Source organism: Carettochelys insculpta, chromosome 21 (assembly GCF_033958435.1).
Source record: "Carettochelys insculpta isolate YL-2023 chromosome 21, ASM3395843v1, whole genome shotgun sequence".
In the NCBI taxonomy this organism is placed as follows: Eukaryota; Metazoa; Chordata; order Testudines; family Carettochelyidae; genus Carettochelys; species Carettochelys insculpta.
Window position 1 is genome coordinate 3,292,038 of NC_134157.1, and position 14,318 is coordinate 3,306,355.

Below are 14,318 nucleotides of genomic sequence, written 5' to 3' on the forward strand. Positions count from 1 at the left end.
TGGGGCAGAGCTTCCCTTCTCTGCTACTGGAGAGGCCCTGAGTTGGGGCTCCCCTCCCCGGCTGCCCAGTGGAGCCTGGAGTAGGGGCTGCCCTGTGGCCCTGTGCCTGGGGTCTGCTCCCATCTCCACTCTGGTAGGGTCTGTGGGAGGGCCAGGGCAATGGGCATAGGATGTTGTAGGGGGTTAGGTGGAGGTGGAGGTGGAGGTTTCTGTGGTTCTCAACATGCAGTGCAAGAATATTATTATGGGACACTGATCAATAGGTTGGGAACCCCTGATCTCATCTGACCTTTTGCACATTGCAGGGCCTATGCCAATCTGTACAAAGCAGGGGGACAGTTCTTTTCTTACTGTCAATATGTGCACCTTGCCCACATGCTCCAGCCGGACACTTGAGAAAGAATCCTCTAGTAATGCCGACGCCTCCCCATCTGGAGCCCCAGCCACTGGTGCTGTTGCTGCAAGCTGTTGCAGTTCAGCTACCTGCAATTGTATGGTGTCCCATCATACAATCTCTCCCATAAACGTATCAAGCTTGGTCTTGAGGTCAGCTAGCTGGTTTTTTGCTCGCTGCTCCGCTTGGGAGGCTCTTCCAGACTTCACTCCTCTGACGGTTACAAACTTTGGCCTAATTTCAAACCTAACCTTAGTGAGGCCTAGTTTATAGCGATTGTTTTTGCGTCCACAATGGTGCCCAATTTAAATAACTCCTCCCGCTTCCTGGCATTTTTCCCTCTGATGTATTTAGAGAGAGCAATCACATCTCCCTTTATCCTTTGGATGAGTTGCCTCCCATAAGGCAGGTTTTTTCCATTCCTTGGCTTGTCCTAGTAGCCTAGTAGCTTTGCACCTGTTTCAGTTTGATGTCATCTTTCCTAAACAAGGGAGACCGGGAATGCACACCATACTTCAGAGGAAGGCTCACTTCTGCCTTGGATAATGGCACCAACTCTTCCATATCAACTGAAAACACCTTGCATGGTGCAGCCTAGGACTGGCTTTGCTTTGGTCATGGTCATGTCACAGTAGTGCATCATGGTCACATTGTGACCAGCTAGATCTTTCTCCTCTTCTATCCTTTCCAAATGATAAGTATCCAGCTAATAGCAGAAACATCTCTGGCAGGAACTTGAGGGCCAGAGTAAAAGCTCTGATGCGCTGGTAATGCAGCCTGCAGCCTGGAGTTTGCCTACCCCTTCTCTAGGTGCTGAGCAGGTCACCAGACAGGGTATGGCCACACTGCCACTAAACCGCATGGCTGGTCCATGCCAGGTGACTCGGACATGGTGATTAGGCAAAGGGGCTGTTGAATGGCTGTGTAGACACTGGGGTGCAGACTACAGGCCCACCTCCCCATCCCTCTCACCCGATAGGGGCTGCAGCTCAAAGTGGAACACATGCACCTCACTTACTCAGCCCGGTTGCTCAAGTCAGCTGACACAAGCCGCTACGGGCTTTTAACTGCAGTGCAAACACACTCCCAGAGGCCTGTGTTTTGGCACCATCCCAGCACATTAGAGATGTTGAGCCAATTGCCTTTCATGGGCCTGAGCTTTTTCATCAGCCCAGCATGCTAAACTGGTTTAGCTAGTGACCTCACAGAGTGCTGTATCTTGAGATCAGCCCAGCTACACAGCGATGCTGAGCAGGAATGTCAAATACCGGCTAGGACCAGGCTAGATTCCAGGGCTTAGTTATTAATTGGCAGACCACAAATCCTTTCTGCCAGCCCCTTCAAAAGCCAATCTGCAGCCATTCCCCAGCATCGGGTCATGGGCAGTCTGCAGCCAGTTTTTCCGAAAGGAGCCACTCTCGCAAAGCTCGTGTTGTTCTCACGGCGCCTGTTTCTGGTGGGAGTGTCACCAGCGTCAGAGGTGCACAATAACATGTCAAGCCAAACTCACCCCAGGTGTAATTCCACTGAAGTCAGTGGAATTGCCATGGGTCTCCCTAGTGCTTATGTTAGGTAACCCACACACCCAGGTGAGAGTCACGGTCCCATGTAGTGGCGCCTAGGCCACTTACAGAGAGAAAGACCGAGCCCCTGCTACAGCCTTAGCTGAGTAGCAGGTGGCTTTTTGCTCAGGTGGTAGAGGCTCCTGTATGAAGCTCCACAGATCCCGGGTTTCAGGCTGCTTCTGGGCAGTTACATTTGCACCTCGCAATATTGATCAATAATGAATAACGGGCTCATTGATAACCAATAACTGATGCCAGTCTTCAGTGGGATTCTATGTTTAGTGAGAAGGGTTCTCTAAAGTTTGGCTTAGTCTACTAATAAACTTTGGCTAAGTCAGCTTTAACTGAGCTGATTGCTCAATAGTTGGCAAAGACAGTCCCTCTGCAGACCGGTGTAACTAACCAACAGCTGTAAAGGGCTTTCCCCTGAAGTCTGTGCCCAGTCTGGGGGTGGTCTTACTTTCCCCTATGATTCCGAGGTAGTTCCACCCTTTTAACCATTTCCTCTTTATAGGCACACACTTCCCTTTCTCTTAGGCTATTTCTGAAGTTTCCTGTGCTGAGCTAGTTGCCTTGAATTTGGCAAAATATCATCCACATCAGTTTTCAGGCTGGGCTAAGGGCAACAGCTCAGTACGAGTCCGCCCTCCGAAATCAGCATGATCTCAAGTGTGAAGTGCCACAGGAGTCTGGCTCACAGGGAAGCCTTCAAACCTGTCTTTGTTTATTAGCTTTCGTGGGACAGACCCACTTCTTCAGGTCTGGAAGTTGTGATGAAAGTAAACTGGCACAATGAGAATTTAACAGAAAGATGGAAAAAATGAAATGAAAACTGACGAATCAGCTACATAGGACAGAAGAGGGGGAAGAAAATTACTTACTGCAAGTGCCTGTTAAGTTAAGTGAGTTGCCTGTGGTCACCACAAATAGCAAAGCTGGGGAAACTGTCCTTGTAATGCATAAGGTAATTGCTATCTCTATTGAGACATGGGCGCAAAGTGTCAAACTTGAGAATAAACGCTAGTTCAGACGCTTCCTTTTGTAATCTGGTGTTAAAGTGTCTTTGTTTTCGGGTGCAGGTGTTCAGGTCTTGAATGCTACGGCCTGCTCCATTGAAGTGCTCACTGACGGACTTCTGTGTGTTCTGATTCCTAATCTCTGATTTGTGTCCATTCACGCAAAGTGATTGTCCAGTTTGTCCAATATACATAGCAGAAGGGCATTGCTGGCATGTATAACATTGGTGGAGATACAGGAACATGAGTCCCTGATCTTGTAACTGACCTGGTTAGGTCCAGTGATGGTGTCTACAGAGTAAATGTGGACAGAGTTAGCAATGGGGTTTGTTGCATGGAAGAGTTCCAGGATTAGCATTACTGTGGTATGGTGATTGGTTGCATGTGAGAATTTTCCAAGGTTAGGTGGTTCTCTGTAGGCAATGACAGTCCTCTCACCCAGGGCCTCTGAGAGTGTAGCGTCATGTTCAGGTGTAGGTTGTGGATAGTCAATAATGCACTGAAAGTTTTGGGTTGCAGGCTGTAGATGATGACAAGTGGTGTTCTGTTATTAACCTTCTTGAGCCTATCTAGAAGTAGCTGGTTTCTGGGCATTCATCTGGCCCTGTCAATCTGGTAGTTTTTACTTCTTCAAGTAGGTAATTCAGTTTTATGAATGTATGGTAGAGATCTTGAAGTTTTTGGTCTTTCTCAGTGGGATTGGAGCAGGTGTTGTGTTTTAAGGCTTGACTATAAATGATGGATTGTGTGATGTGTCCTGGATGGAAGCTGGAGGCATGTAGGGAAGTGTAGCAGTCAGTGGGTTTCTGACAGAGAGTGGTATTGATCTGGCCATCAGTGATTTGTACTGTGGCATCCAGGAAATGGATCTCATGTTGAATGGCCAAGGCTGAGATTAATGGTGGGGGTGCAGTCGACAGTCTAACAACGACAGTCAGTGCATGTAAGCACAACCAGTAGAAGGGAAGGGTCCCTGTTTTCAAGCCCATGCTTAGTCCAGCTAACAGTCCTGCATCCTCTTCAGGCACAAATAATGCTCCTCCCCGGACACACGCTGGTTAGAGGCTGTTGTTCGGATGCCGACCTCCCTAGATGGATGCAACTCTACTTGGATCCCTGGCCTTGCTCTTGATTTGTATCTTAAAAAGACTGAGGTCCGGTGTGATTAACTTTCACCCTGGCAACAATGTTTACCTGCCACTGGAGCCCTGTGGGTGACACATTTCAGTGGAGCAAATAGCTGTCAAGGAGCAACAATATTACTGGGATGGGAAGACAAGAGACTGCCAGGGCCTCATTCATCCCCAGGGAATGGCTGGTGCCATGGCGGTTGCTAATATACGTTGGACATGTAGAGATCACAGTTCCCTGGTTTCTGGACTCCAGCGTGAGTTGCAGCTTGCAGAGATTGTCCCTCAGCACTGAAGAGAAGAACAAGTGCATTGTCATTGTTTGTAGCACGCTCCAACCAAGAGCAGAGCCCTGCTAGACACACAGAGTAGTAGTTAATGTTTCTTAGGGGTTTGTGAACTAGGGACCTTTCACATGTTCAGCAAACATGTGAACCACTACACTAAGAGATACACCCTGCCCCAAAGAGCCGCTGGAAGGGAGGAAAAAAATCGCCACCTGCCTTTGACAACAATGGAAGGGCTCAGAGAGGCTCAGGGCTAGCTCTGCAAAGGGATTTAGGTGCCTAAACTTTCTGCCAGTGTGCATGTGCAAAACCCCAGTTCTAACCCCCACCCATTCCTTTCAGAGAGACACCTCCCACAGGCCCTTGCAAGAAAGGTCACACCTGGCTTACGTATTTACTACCAGGAGAGGCTCAGGACCCAGCTCTAGTGACTAATTTTGGGAGCTCCCACCCGAGCACTCTGGCTTCTGCGGGGCCGAGCCCTCCCTGTGAGCATAGGAGCCAGGCCCAGGTGGCTCGGGGTGCAGCTGCACACCTGGCTTGAAGTGGTTTCTATCATATGCAGGTTTACAGGTTGATTCAGTGACTCAGCACCTGCCCTGTCCAAAGCAGCCCTGCTCATGTGCTGTGCTGGCAGGCTGGTGTCTGACTCCAGGCCACAGATTACCCTAGGCTGCAAGGTGCGATTGCAGCCCTGAATCCGAGCCCCTTTTACATAGCTAGCCCTGGGCACTTAAGCACGTGCTGAGCTCATGGAGGAAAGTGGCCTGGGGGCAGCCCCGAGCCTGCCCTGCTGGGGGGGTGGCACATGAGCTGTCTAGCAGCATCAGTGCTTGCTGACCCAGATCATGTAGGAGTGCAGCAGCTGGGCGAGGGGAGAGCTGCAGGTCAGGACTGAGGTGAGATGGCTGAGCTCTGGGACCACTGGACCAGTCTGGCTGGTGGGTCACCCAGGGGCACACTGGCAGGCCAGGAAAACTTGCCCTGCCCTTGGTTGCATTGTGCCTGGGTTCCCACAGTGCAGTTAGCTGCAGGTGGTACATTCGGCCACCTCCTTTACACACAGGCAGAATGGAAGGAAGCAAGGTCTGGTTCTGAGCCTGTGGAGGACAGAAAGGGCTTTCTTCTGCAGCCCAGGCTGCCGTGAGCTGCTCCAGAGAAGTGACATCCCTGGAACAGAGAGAGAGCAGTTAATAAACAGACAAGCAGGCCATGCCAAAGGGGTGTGTCCCGCAGGCAGGGTATGGCAAGTAAAGATAGTGCCATGGGGGTGGGGGGACTGACTGGCTGAGTGACTCGGTACACACCATCCACTGGGTGCAGCTGACGAGTTTGATTAAAGCTTCGCTGTGATTACGTGGAAAGAGCTCGTCCAGCTGTGTGTGCTCGGCTCTCGGAGCAGGGACTCTGTGCAGGCCAAGGTAAGCTGAGAACCACCTCCTGTCTCATTGAGTGCTCTGTGCAGGGCTTTGTTCTACGGCAGCACAACAGAACAGAGACCTGCCGCAGGACTGGGTGCTCCAGGGTCACAGTTCACACCCAACTTCCTCAGAGGCCGCTGCTGGGGTGGCAGAAAGCAGCACTGTGTTGCTCATTTCTCCTCCAAAGGCTCAGTAGCATGACTACAGCAGAGCCATTCCTCGGCTAGAGGAACCAGGTTTATCTCCAGACAATGGCAACTCCCCATGGAGATTCTCCCCCACCGGAATTTGCAGTCTGTGCTGTGTCACACAGGGAAATAATTCAGGGCTCACTTTCTTTCATGCCCTAGCCCAGGCATGCTCATGGAGAGCCTTTCCAGCCTCTTGGAAGATGCTGAGGGGCTCCACAGAGCAGAATGCCATGTAAATAAGTTAATGGTCTCCTCCGTGGTTTCAAAGCTCCCTTGTCCAGGACGGTCCCTTGGGTCACTCTCTGGGTGGGGCTGGAGGCTAGAGGGGTATTTACCATCAGCTATATACTGGAAGATAAGTATCAGAGGAGTAGCTGTGTTAGTCTGTATATTCGAGAACAAGAAGAAGTGCTGTGGCACCTTATAGACTAACAGATATTTTGAACTATAAGCTGTCATGGGCTAGGACCTGCTTCATCAGATGCATGAGTGGCTGGGGCAGGGGGGGTGTTTCAGAGGAGTATTTAAAGGGGTGGTGGTCCCAGTAAAAGAGAGGGCCAGAGCTGACAAGGTCTGTTCAGTCAGGGTGGAAATAGCTCATTGTCAGTAGTATACATAAAGAGAGGAGAAAAAACAAGTCAGATCAGTCAGGGGGGATGTGGCCCATTGTTGGAGTCTAATGTGGAGGTGTGAACTTCCAGCTCAGAGAAACTACTTTTGAAAGGGGCCAGGCACTCCCAGTCTCTGTTTAATCCTTGGTTGATGGAGTCAAATTTGCAAATGAATTTCAGCTCAGAGATTTCTCTCTCCATTTTATTTTTGAAACTTTTTTGTTGTAGGACTGCTGCATTTAAATCTGTTACTGAGTGTCCAGGGAGACTGGAGTGCTCTCCTACAGGTTTGTGTATGTTGCCATTCCTGATGTCTGATTTATGTCCATTTATTCTTTTACGTAGAGGCTGTCCAGTTTGGCCAATGTAAATTGCAGTGGGGCATTGCTGGCACATGATGGCATATATTATATTAGTAGCTGTGCAGGCAAAGGAGCCCCTGATGGCATCATTGATGTTATGTCCTGTGATGATATTGCTAGTGTAGGTATGTGAGCAGAGTTGGCAGTGAGGTTTGTTGCAGGGATTGGTTCCAGGTTGAGAGTTACTGTGTTGTGGTCTATAGTTGCTGGTGAGAATTTAAGGTCGGCAGGCTGTCTGTAGGCAAGAACAGGCCTGTCTCCCAAGGTCTGTGAGAGTGAAGGGTCATTGTCCAGGATGGGCTGTAGAGCCCTGATGATGCATTGGAGAGGCTTTAGCTGGGGGCTGTATGTGATGGCCAGTGGTGTTCTCTTGTTTTCCTTGTTTGGCCTGTCTTGTAGCAGGTGGCTTCTGAGTACCCGTCTGGCTCTGTCAATCTGTTTCTTCACTTCCTTAGGTGGGTATTGTAGTTTGAGGGAAGCTTGGTAAAGGTCTTGTAGGTGTTTGTCTCTGTCTGAATGATCGGAGCAAATACGTTTGTACCTTAGTGCCTGGCTATATCGTGCAGTGTGCTCTGCATGGAAGCTGGAGGCATGTAGATAAGCATAGCGGTGTGTGGGTTTCTGCACAGTAGTGTCCAGGAAGTGGATCTCTTGTGTGGACTGGTCCAGGCTAAGGTTGATGGTGGGGAGGAAACTGTTGAAATCACGGTGGAACTCTTCAAGAGCCTCCTTCCCATGGGTCTAGATGATGAAGATGTCATCAGCGTAGCGCAGGTAGAGGAGGGGCGCTAGGGCACGAGAACTGAGGAAGCGTTGTTCCAGGTCAGCCGTGAAAAAGTTGACATACTCTGGGGCCATGCGGGTGCCCGTCGCAGCGCCACTGATTTGAAGGTATAAATTGTCCTCAAATCTGAAATAGTTGTGGGTGAGGACAAAGTCACAAAGCTCCGCCACCATTTGTGCCTCGGTCTCATCAGGGATAATGTTCCTAACAGCTTGGAGTCCATCTTCATGTGGGATTTTGGGGTAAAGGGCCTCTACATCCCTGGTGGCCAGGATGGTGTTTTCAGGAAGGTCACCAATGAATAGTAGTTTCCTGAGGCAGTCAGTGGTATCTCCAAGAAAGCCGGGAGTGCTGGTAGGTGTAGGTTTGGTTGGGTCCCTTCATCTACAGCCTCCTGACAACAAGTCAGTAAAGGGCTCTTATTCCAAGGTGGAGCTCTCTTGAGACCAGATGGTACTTCATTGCCAGGTGAGGAGCAGAGGACATAGCACAGTTCCTCTGTCGCTGCACCTTGACATGTTAACCAGGAAGGGTAACTGGCTGACTCAGGGGCTATACACGAGAGCTGCAGCACATGCACTTCAGAGCGAAAGTTGCCAAGTAAATATAAAAGGGTCGGGGTGTGATCGAGACGTAAGTCTGCATCAGGGACAGTGCAGTGTCCAGCTGCCTCAGGGAGGCTGAGGCCACAGGAAGCTGCTTGCTGCCCAGGAGGATGGCATGCCAGGATCCTGGCACATCCTGCCACTGTGACATGCCCCCCCGAGCTGATGCACAGGGACACAGGCTATTGATGGCTTTGACTCCTCCCCACCCCCTTGAGACAACTTACACCCCATCCCATGTGTGCCTGGAGATACCCCCCTGCTCCCCATTGGCTGTGGCGGTCCCTGTGGCACCAAGGTGAGCTGGACTCCAAGCGCCTCCCCACACTCGCAGTCAGATGTGACTCTCAGCCTGTGGGCAGGGGCACAGCGCGGCACAGACTCATTGGCACAGGAGCCGGTGAAGTCCATCTTTGAGGGAAGGGAGCCAGGGGCTTGGGGTCTTTAGACTCCCCACTCACAGCTCCCTGGTCCCAGGCAGGCTCCTCCCGCCTTTTGTTCTGCTTCCTGGGCAAATGGCGTCAGCTGGTCACAGCCCCTCCCAGGCTCAGATAACAAAGGGCACTGCCCATTGTGTAGGCTCAGGAAGTCCCTCTTAGTGGGAGTCACACCGGAAAGTCCCATCACCATCTAGTCAGGGATGGGGAACCTACCGCCTGCAGGCCAGGTCTGGCCCTCAGCTTGCCTGAATCTGGCCTGTGAGGCTGAGGGTCAGCCCCGCCCGCCGGCAGTGAGGCACACCAGCACCTTGGCCCCCCACGCTGCAGGGGTAGCTTTATTTCACTCTAGCACCAGTGAAGTAGCAGCTTGAGCTCGGAGCCCCACCACCACTGTGGGGAGCAGGGGGCCTGTTACCTCAGCTTGTGATACAAGCCAAATGCAGACTGGCTAGGGATGGGCCCAGAGCCCATGTGCCACTCGGCCACAGAGAACAATGTTCCACTGACTCTCTGTGCATCCTCCTGGCGCGCAGCTCGCCTCGCTTCCGGCAGCCTGCCCGGGTACGCAGAGGCACCAGCCCGTACTAGCTCCTCTGGCACTCCCAGCACTAAATCTTCTTGCTCTTGAGCCTGGGATTCCCCTGGGAGACTCCTGGTTGTGGATGTGGCTGCCCTGAAATCCACAGCCACCAACTACTGTCACCAGGTGCTAGGTCTGTGTCAGGGCAGGTCTGGGTCTGAGGGTGGGAGAGGAGGTGGCTAGAAGAGCTCCTTAGCTGCTGACTCAGGTGGTCCCAAGGAGTGTGTGTGGTTATCTAAGTTGGGCTGTGCCTCGGCTCTCCTGCCTTTCTGGGTCCTGGAGCCTTGAGACAGGAGCCTTCCAGCTCTTCATTGGCTTTTCCTGAGCTGGACTTTCCAAGACACTTGATGGAGTTTGCTGTGGGTGCTAATAGCACAGGAGAAAATGCTTCTTTGCCTGGGTCTGGGGCTGCTTTTTGGCCTGATAGGCTGGCGAATGAAAGTGGTCTGCCTGCTTGGGACAAGCAGAGATGCCTAAGGGATTTGGTCCATGGTGTTACTAAGCCTTGGCCTTAGACACAGGGACTGTGCCAACTTGGCCTGAAAGTCCAGGGCTGTGAGAAAGTATTCGAGGCAAATGTGGGCCAGAGCCTCTTCTCCTCATCCAGAAAACAGGCACAGAGTCTTCCTGTCAGTGGGACTCAGCCGCTAAGGAATCACCTTCCACGACTAAGGCCATAAGCTCAAGCACTGCAAGCCAGGGCAACTCTGATGCCCAGTGCTCACATGGGTGCAGTGCCTGGGGCGGGGGGGTCGTGGAGCAGCATCGTTAGAAGTGGATTTTGCTGAACCTTCCTCTTCTGTCCACCAAAACACAACCTGTGTGTGTGAGTAAGAGAGCTGACCCCGAACACCAGCAACCCCTGATCGTGTAGGGCATTGAAACCCAGGTGCAAATCTTGAGAGATGGGCTGAGTTTAATGCCCAGGAAGAAATGCACCAGCCATGCTGGGGTGTGAGGGTGTTGTCCAGGGAGTTGTGGGAGTGTGAACCGCCTCTGCACCCTCTGCTGCCATCACCACTCATGCAATCAGTTCAGAAGGGCAGCTGTTTACATGTATGGGGTGCTGCTGCTGAGAACAATGACCAGATGTAGGCTATGGCTACACTAGGCATTGCCTACACTCAGAATTGGCCTATCTGTGCTCGGCGTACTTGGCCATCCCTGCTGAGCACTCACAAGGAACAGGGGGCTTGACTGGGACCCCTGAGAGATCGATTTTGCATGTCCCTACTAGATACACAAAACCGAACCCAGGAAGATCGACCCTGAGGAGGTTGATCTTCCAGGCTAGTGTAGACATAGCCATAGTCAAGTATCAGGAGCCGTGTCTATGGAAAACCCTCTGTTGCTGCGAACAAATCAGCATAAGCAGCAACCTCACTGGTATCAGGTAGTTTCTTGTGTCCCCAAGTGCTAATGTGACTTGTGGTGGGAACCCAAAACTCAGAAGGTGAACGCAGGGCTTTGAGAAAACCAGCCACGTTGCGCCACAGCCTGCCTCAGAGCAGGAGTCTCTTGGGACCCTTCTGTGTCCGTAAACACTGACTATGCTGTGAGAATGAAAATCTCGGCACAGAGCAGGGAAATGGGTTCTGCTGTGTAGCGCTGCTCCGGTCAGCGCTGGGCAGCTCAGGCATGGCCAGACATGGTAACACCACCGTCAGGCCCGCAGAGAACAAGGACACTCAGGCTCCCCACACTCTGATGCCTAGGGCACACCTCACACATACCTGCTACAGAGCGGCCCCTTGCCAGGCTCCTCAGAATCTATTTTCAGGGAGATGTGTCTAGGTCAGGGGTGGGGAACCTGACCCCCACCAGACCTTGTCTGGAAAAATCAGTCAGGTAAATGAGATGAAAACCCCCCAAAACAGCAACAAAACTCCCAAACCAACACCCCCCCAAAAAAACAACAAAACCCCCAAAACAACAACTCCCCCAACAGCAAAACAACCCCCAAAATCCAACAACCCCCCCAAAACAACAATTAACCCCCCTCAAGGGTGTGGCCTCAAGCAGAGAGGCAGAAAACAGAGCCCCTCACCTCACGCATGCGGCTTGGGGCGCCAGGGTTCCCCTCGCACTCCACCCCTGTGTTGGGGGGCAGGGAGTGCCAAGACTCTGGGCTTCCACAACCTGGGTTAATGCTCCAGAGGGCCCCGAGGGTGAGTACATTTTGTGGGGTCGCTCTAAGCTCTGAGGGTGGGGCCAAAACTGGGTGGTTCAGTGTGTGGGAGCAGGTTGCTGGGCAGTGGGCTGGGTGGGGCATAGAATGCAGGAGAAGGGCGGAGGGGTGCAGGAGAAGGGTGGTGGGGGGTGCAGGGCCTGGAAGGAAGATGCCGGACTAGGCTGGGGTCTGGATGGCAGGTAGGTGCAGGGGTGGAGGTGGGGATGCAGAGACAGGGTGCAGGAGTGAGCGGAGGGTGGGTGGGCAGGGCCTGGGCAGGGGGTAGGGTGCAGGAGCAGGCTGGGGTTCAGTGTGCAGGGTCTGGGTGGAAGGACGTAGGCCGAGACTGGGGCCTGGATGGGAGAGGGTATGCAGGAGTGGGGTAGTGGTGTCTGGCCTGGAGGGTGCAGGGGGTGGGGGAAGCTGCCTGCTGCAGCTCCCGTGAGGGGTGCAGGTGGCTCCGCACTGCCCCGCGCTGGAAGAAACTGCCCCACACCCTCCCACTGCATGAGCTGTGGGCCTCCTGGCCACAGGGCTCCTGAACCAGCTGCAGAACTGATGGCTCAACACATCACACATCCTGTGTACAGGTCTGACTCGGCAGTGCCCATGGGCCTGCCTGACCTTTGTGGTAGAACTGCAGCATCAACCCTAACAGTCACCTGTTCACCTGACAAAGAGTTCCCCACCCCAGGTCTGGCTCCCCACACTTCCTCTGGCTGGGGATAGAGGTGGGCCTGGGAGCTCTTCCTGGCCAACGACCAGGGCAGGCGGACCTCACCAGGCTTCCCTGTAAGCTGAGCACTGGGGCGGCCAGCCAAGAAAGCGTCAGGTGCTGCCCAGCAGAGCACCCATCGGTGTGTGGTTCTGGTGGTGGGGCACATAATATTTATTCTGCACATGAATGGAAAAAATTAGAGGGAACTTTGCACTTGGCCACTTCTGTGAAGGACACCTGCTTTGTTTTAGGGGATTTAGTCAGCCAACAAAGCCAGCAGCCGAACTGCTTAAGTTACTGTTCCTTCCACAAGTCACAGTCCTCACAATACTCCCTTGTTTCCAAATGCCCAGCAAAAAAGAGAAGGTCTGTAGCATGCCTGGCAGGCTGTCGGCTTCCATCTGTTCCCGCCAGAGGACGATGCTCTGGGTAACCCCACAGAAATAACCCCTGATTGCGACAAGGTGTCTGTTGGGACCCACTGTGGTAGCCACTGCAGCAGGTAGGAAGCTGGCAGACGACACCTTATGCAAGAAAGCAGGCAATCTGGGTTGTGCCATTCCCTGAGGGAGGTACTTTGACAGGGGGATGGTCGCAGAAGACCCCTTGGGACGTGCCTGGTGCTCCGATCTGGCCTCTGACACCCACCTTCTTCCTCTCTGGAGATCCTCCAGCCTTCTGTCCTGCTGAGCCAGATCCTCTGGTCTGCCCCCAGCCAAAGCACAGAGTTGTGATCACCACCCCCTGTGGAGCTTTGCAGGCACTGTTTAACAACAGCGCTGGCTGGCAGCAGTTCTAGGGCACTGCAGTGTAGCCAGACAGAACCCCCCACTTTTCAACCATCAGCTAACACGCACCCAGGGAATCAACCCCCAAAAGAAACCAAAACCCCAAATAATTTTTTCTCTCTGAGCAAAAGATTTCCCCAGGGAGGGCTCATGCGGTAACCCCCTTTACCAATGAAATGGAGCCCTGTACGGTGGTGGGCCTCCGCAGGTGATAACCGTTTACCTTGGGCTTGATTATAAACAAGAGGGGTTCTTTTTTTAATTAAACAAAAACGTAGGATGTAAATGGTTATAAGTAAAAACAAATTACCAAGTGACCAAAGTTACCAGCCTTTTGGGGTCTTCCAGGGGCATGAATAGTGGCTGTCATTAGCCCCTTTAAAACTATAAGCAGATGTACGTGCCGTTTTTCTAACGTCACACAGAAGAACGACACAGGCACAAAAATAAGACAGACAGATTCAGCAGCTGTAACATTAAAAAGGATAAGTTACACAGGCTGTTTGGTCCAAAGCATTGCTGAGTTGTGTGTGTTTATAGTCGCAACCCATTTTCCATAGAGGTTGTGCAGGTGGCGTCCATCTGAGGCAGCGAACTGCTACCGCCTTTTGCCTGTTCAGACCATGAGCTCTGCAGCACAAAAACTGCCTCTCACCATATAGTTGTGCAGAGCCTAGCACAATGGAGACCTGATCTCAGCTGGGGCTACACACTGATTATGGCAGCAGGGCCTGGGGAGAGAAGTTGTCTGTGTGGCAGCCGCGTCAGGTTACCCATCACGTAGTGGTCACTCAGAACCATGGCTAGGTTAATGCTCACAAGCAGCCTGCCAGGCTAAGCACAGCTAAGCACCCCTCCGTCAGGTAGGTGAAGAAACTAAGGCAGAGAAGATGGATTAGTTCATGAACGTACAGGAAACCCATGGCAGAATCTGGATTGATCCCAGGAGCTGTTAGCCTGTGCTTAAAAAGCAGACACTGAAATATACCACTCCCACTAAGGGACTGTCAGGCCCAGCTGTGGCATCTGCTTATAGTGCCCCCCTTGGTGAGTACTATGGGTATGAAGGAGCCGCAAAGAGAACTTGAAATTAGAAGAGGCTTTTTCTGTGGGTCCAGATTGCCATGTGCTCAGAACCCACCTGGGGGTGGGGGGCAGATTTTCACATGTTCTCAGGGTGAAAGATGCACAGAACATGCTGACCTCTCTGGACAATGTGGAGGCCATTGCAGACACAGAGCCCTTGTGAAAATTCT

The 14,318-nt window shown here is 52.3% G+C and overlaps 1 protein-coding gene across 2 annotated transcripts in view; it reads left to right on the forward strand.

Annotated features, from left to right (window-relative positions):
• The first annotated feature begins 5,684 nt into the window (after positions 1 to 5,684).
• Positions 5,685 to 14,318, forward strand: part of LOC142023813 (ectonucleoside triphosphate diphosphohydrolase 8-like) — a 45,170-nt gene continuing 36,536 nt past the window's right edge. The window contains exons 1-2 of one of the 2 annotated variants that reach the window (XM_075015142.1): positions 5,766 to 5,813; positions 6,844 to 6,902. The gene's annotated coding sequence lies outside the window, so the exon portion shown is untranslated. Of the gene's footprint in view, positions 5,814 to 6,843; positions 6,903 to 14,318 lie in introns of both variants that reach the window. The other variant, XM_075015143.1, reaches the window with a different exon arrangement.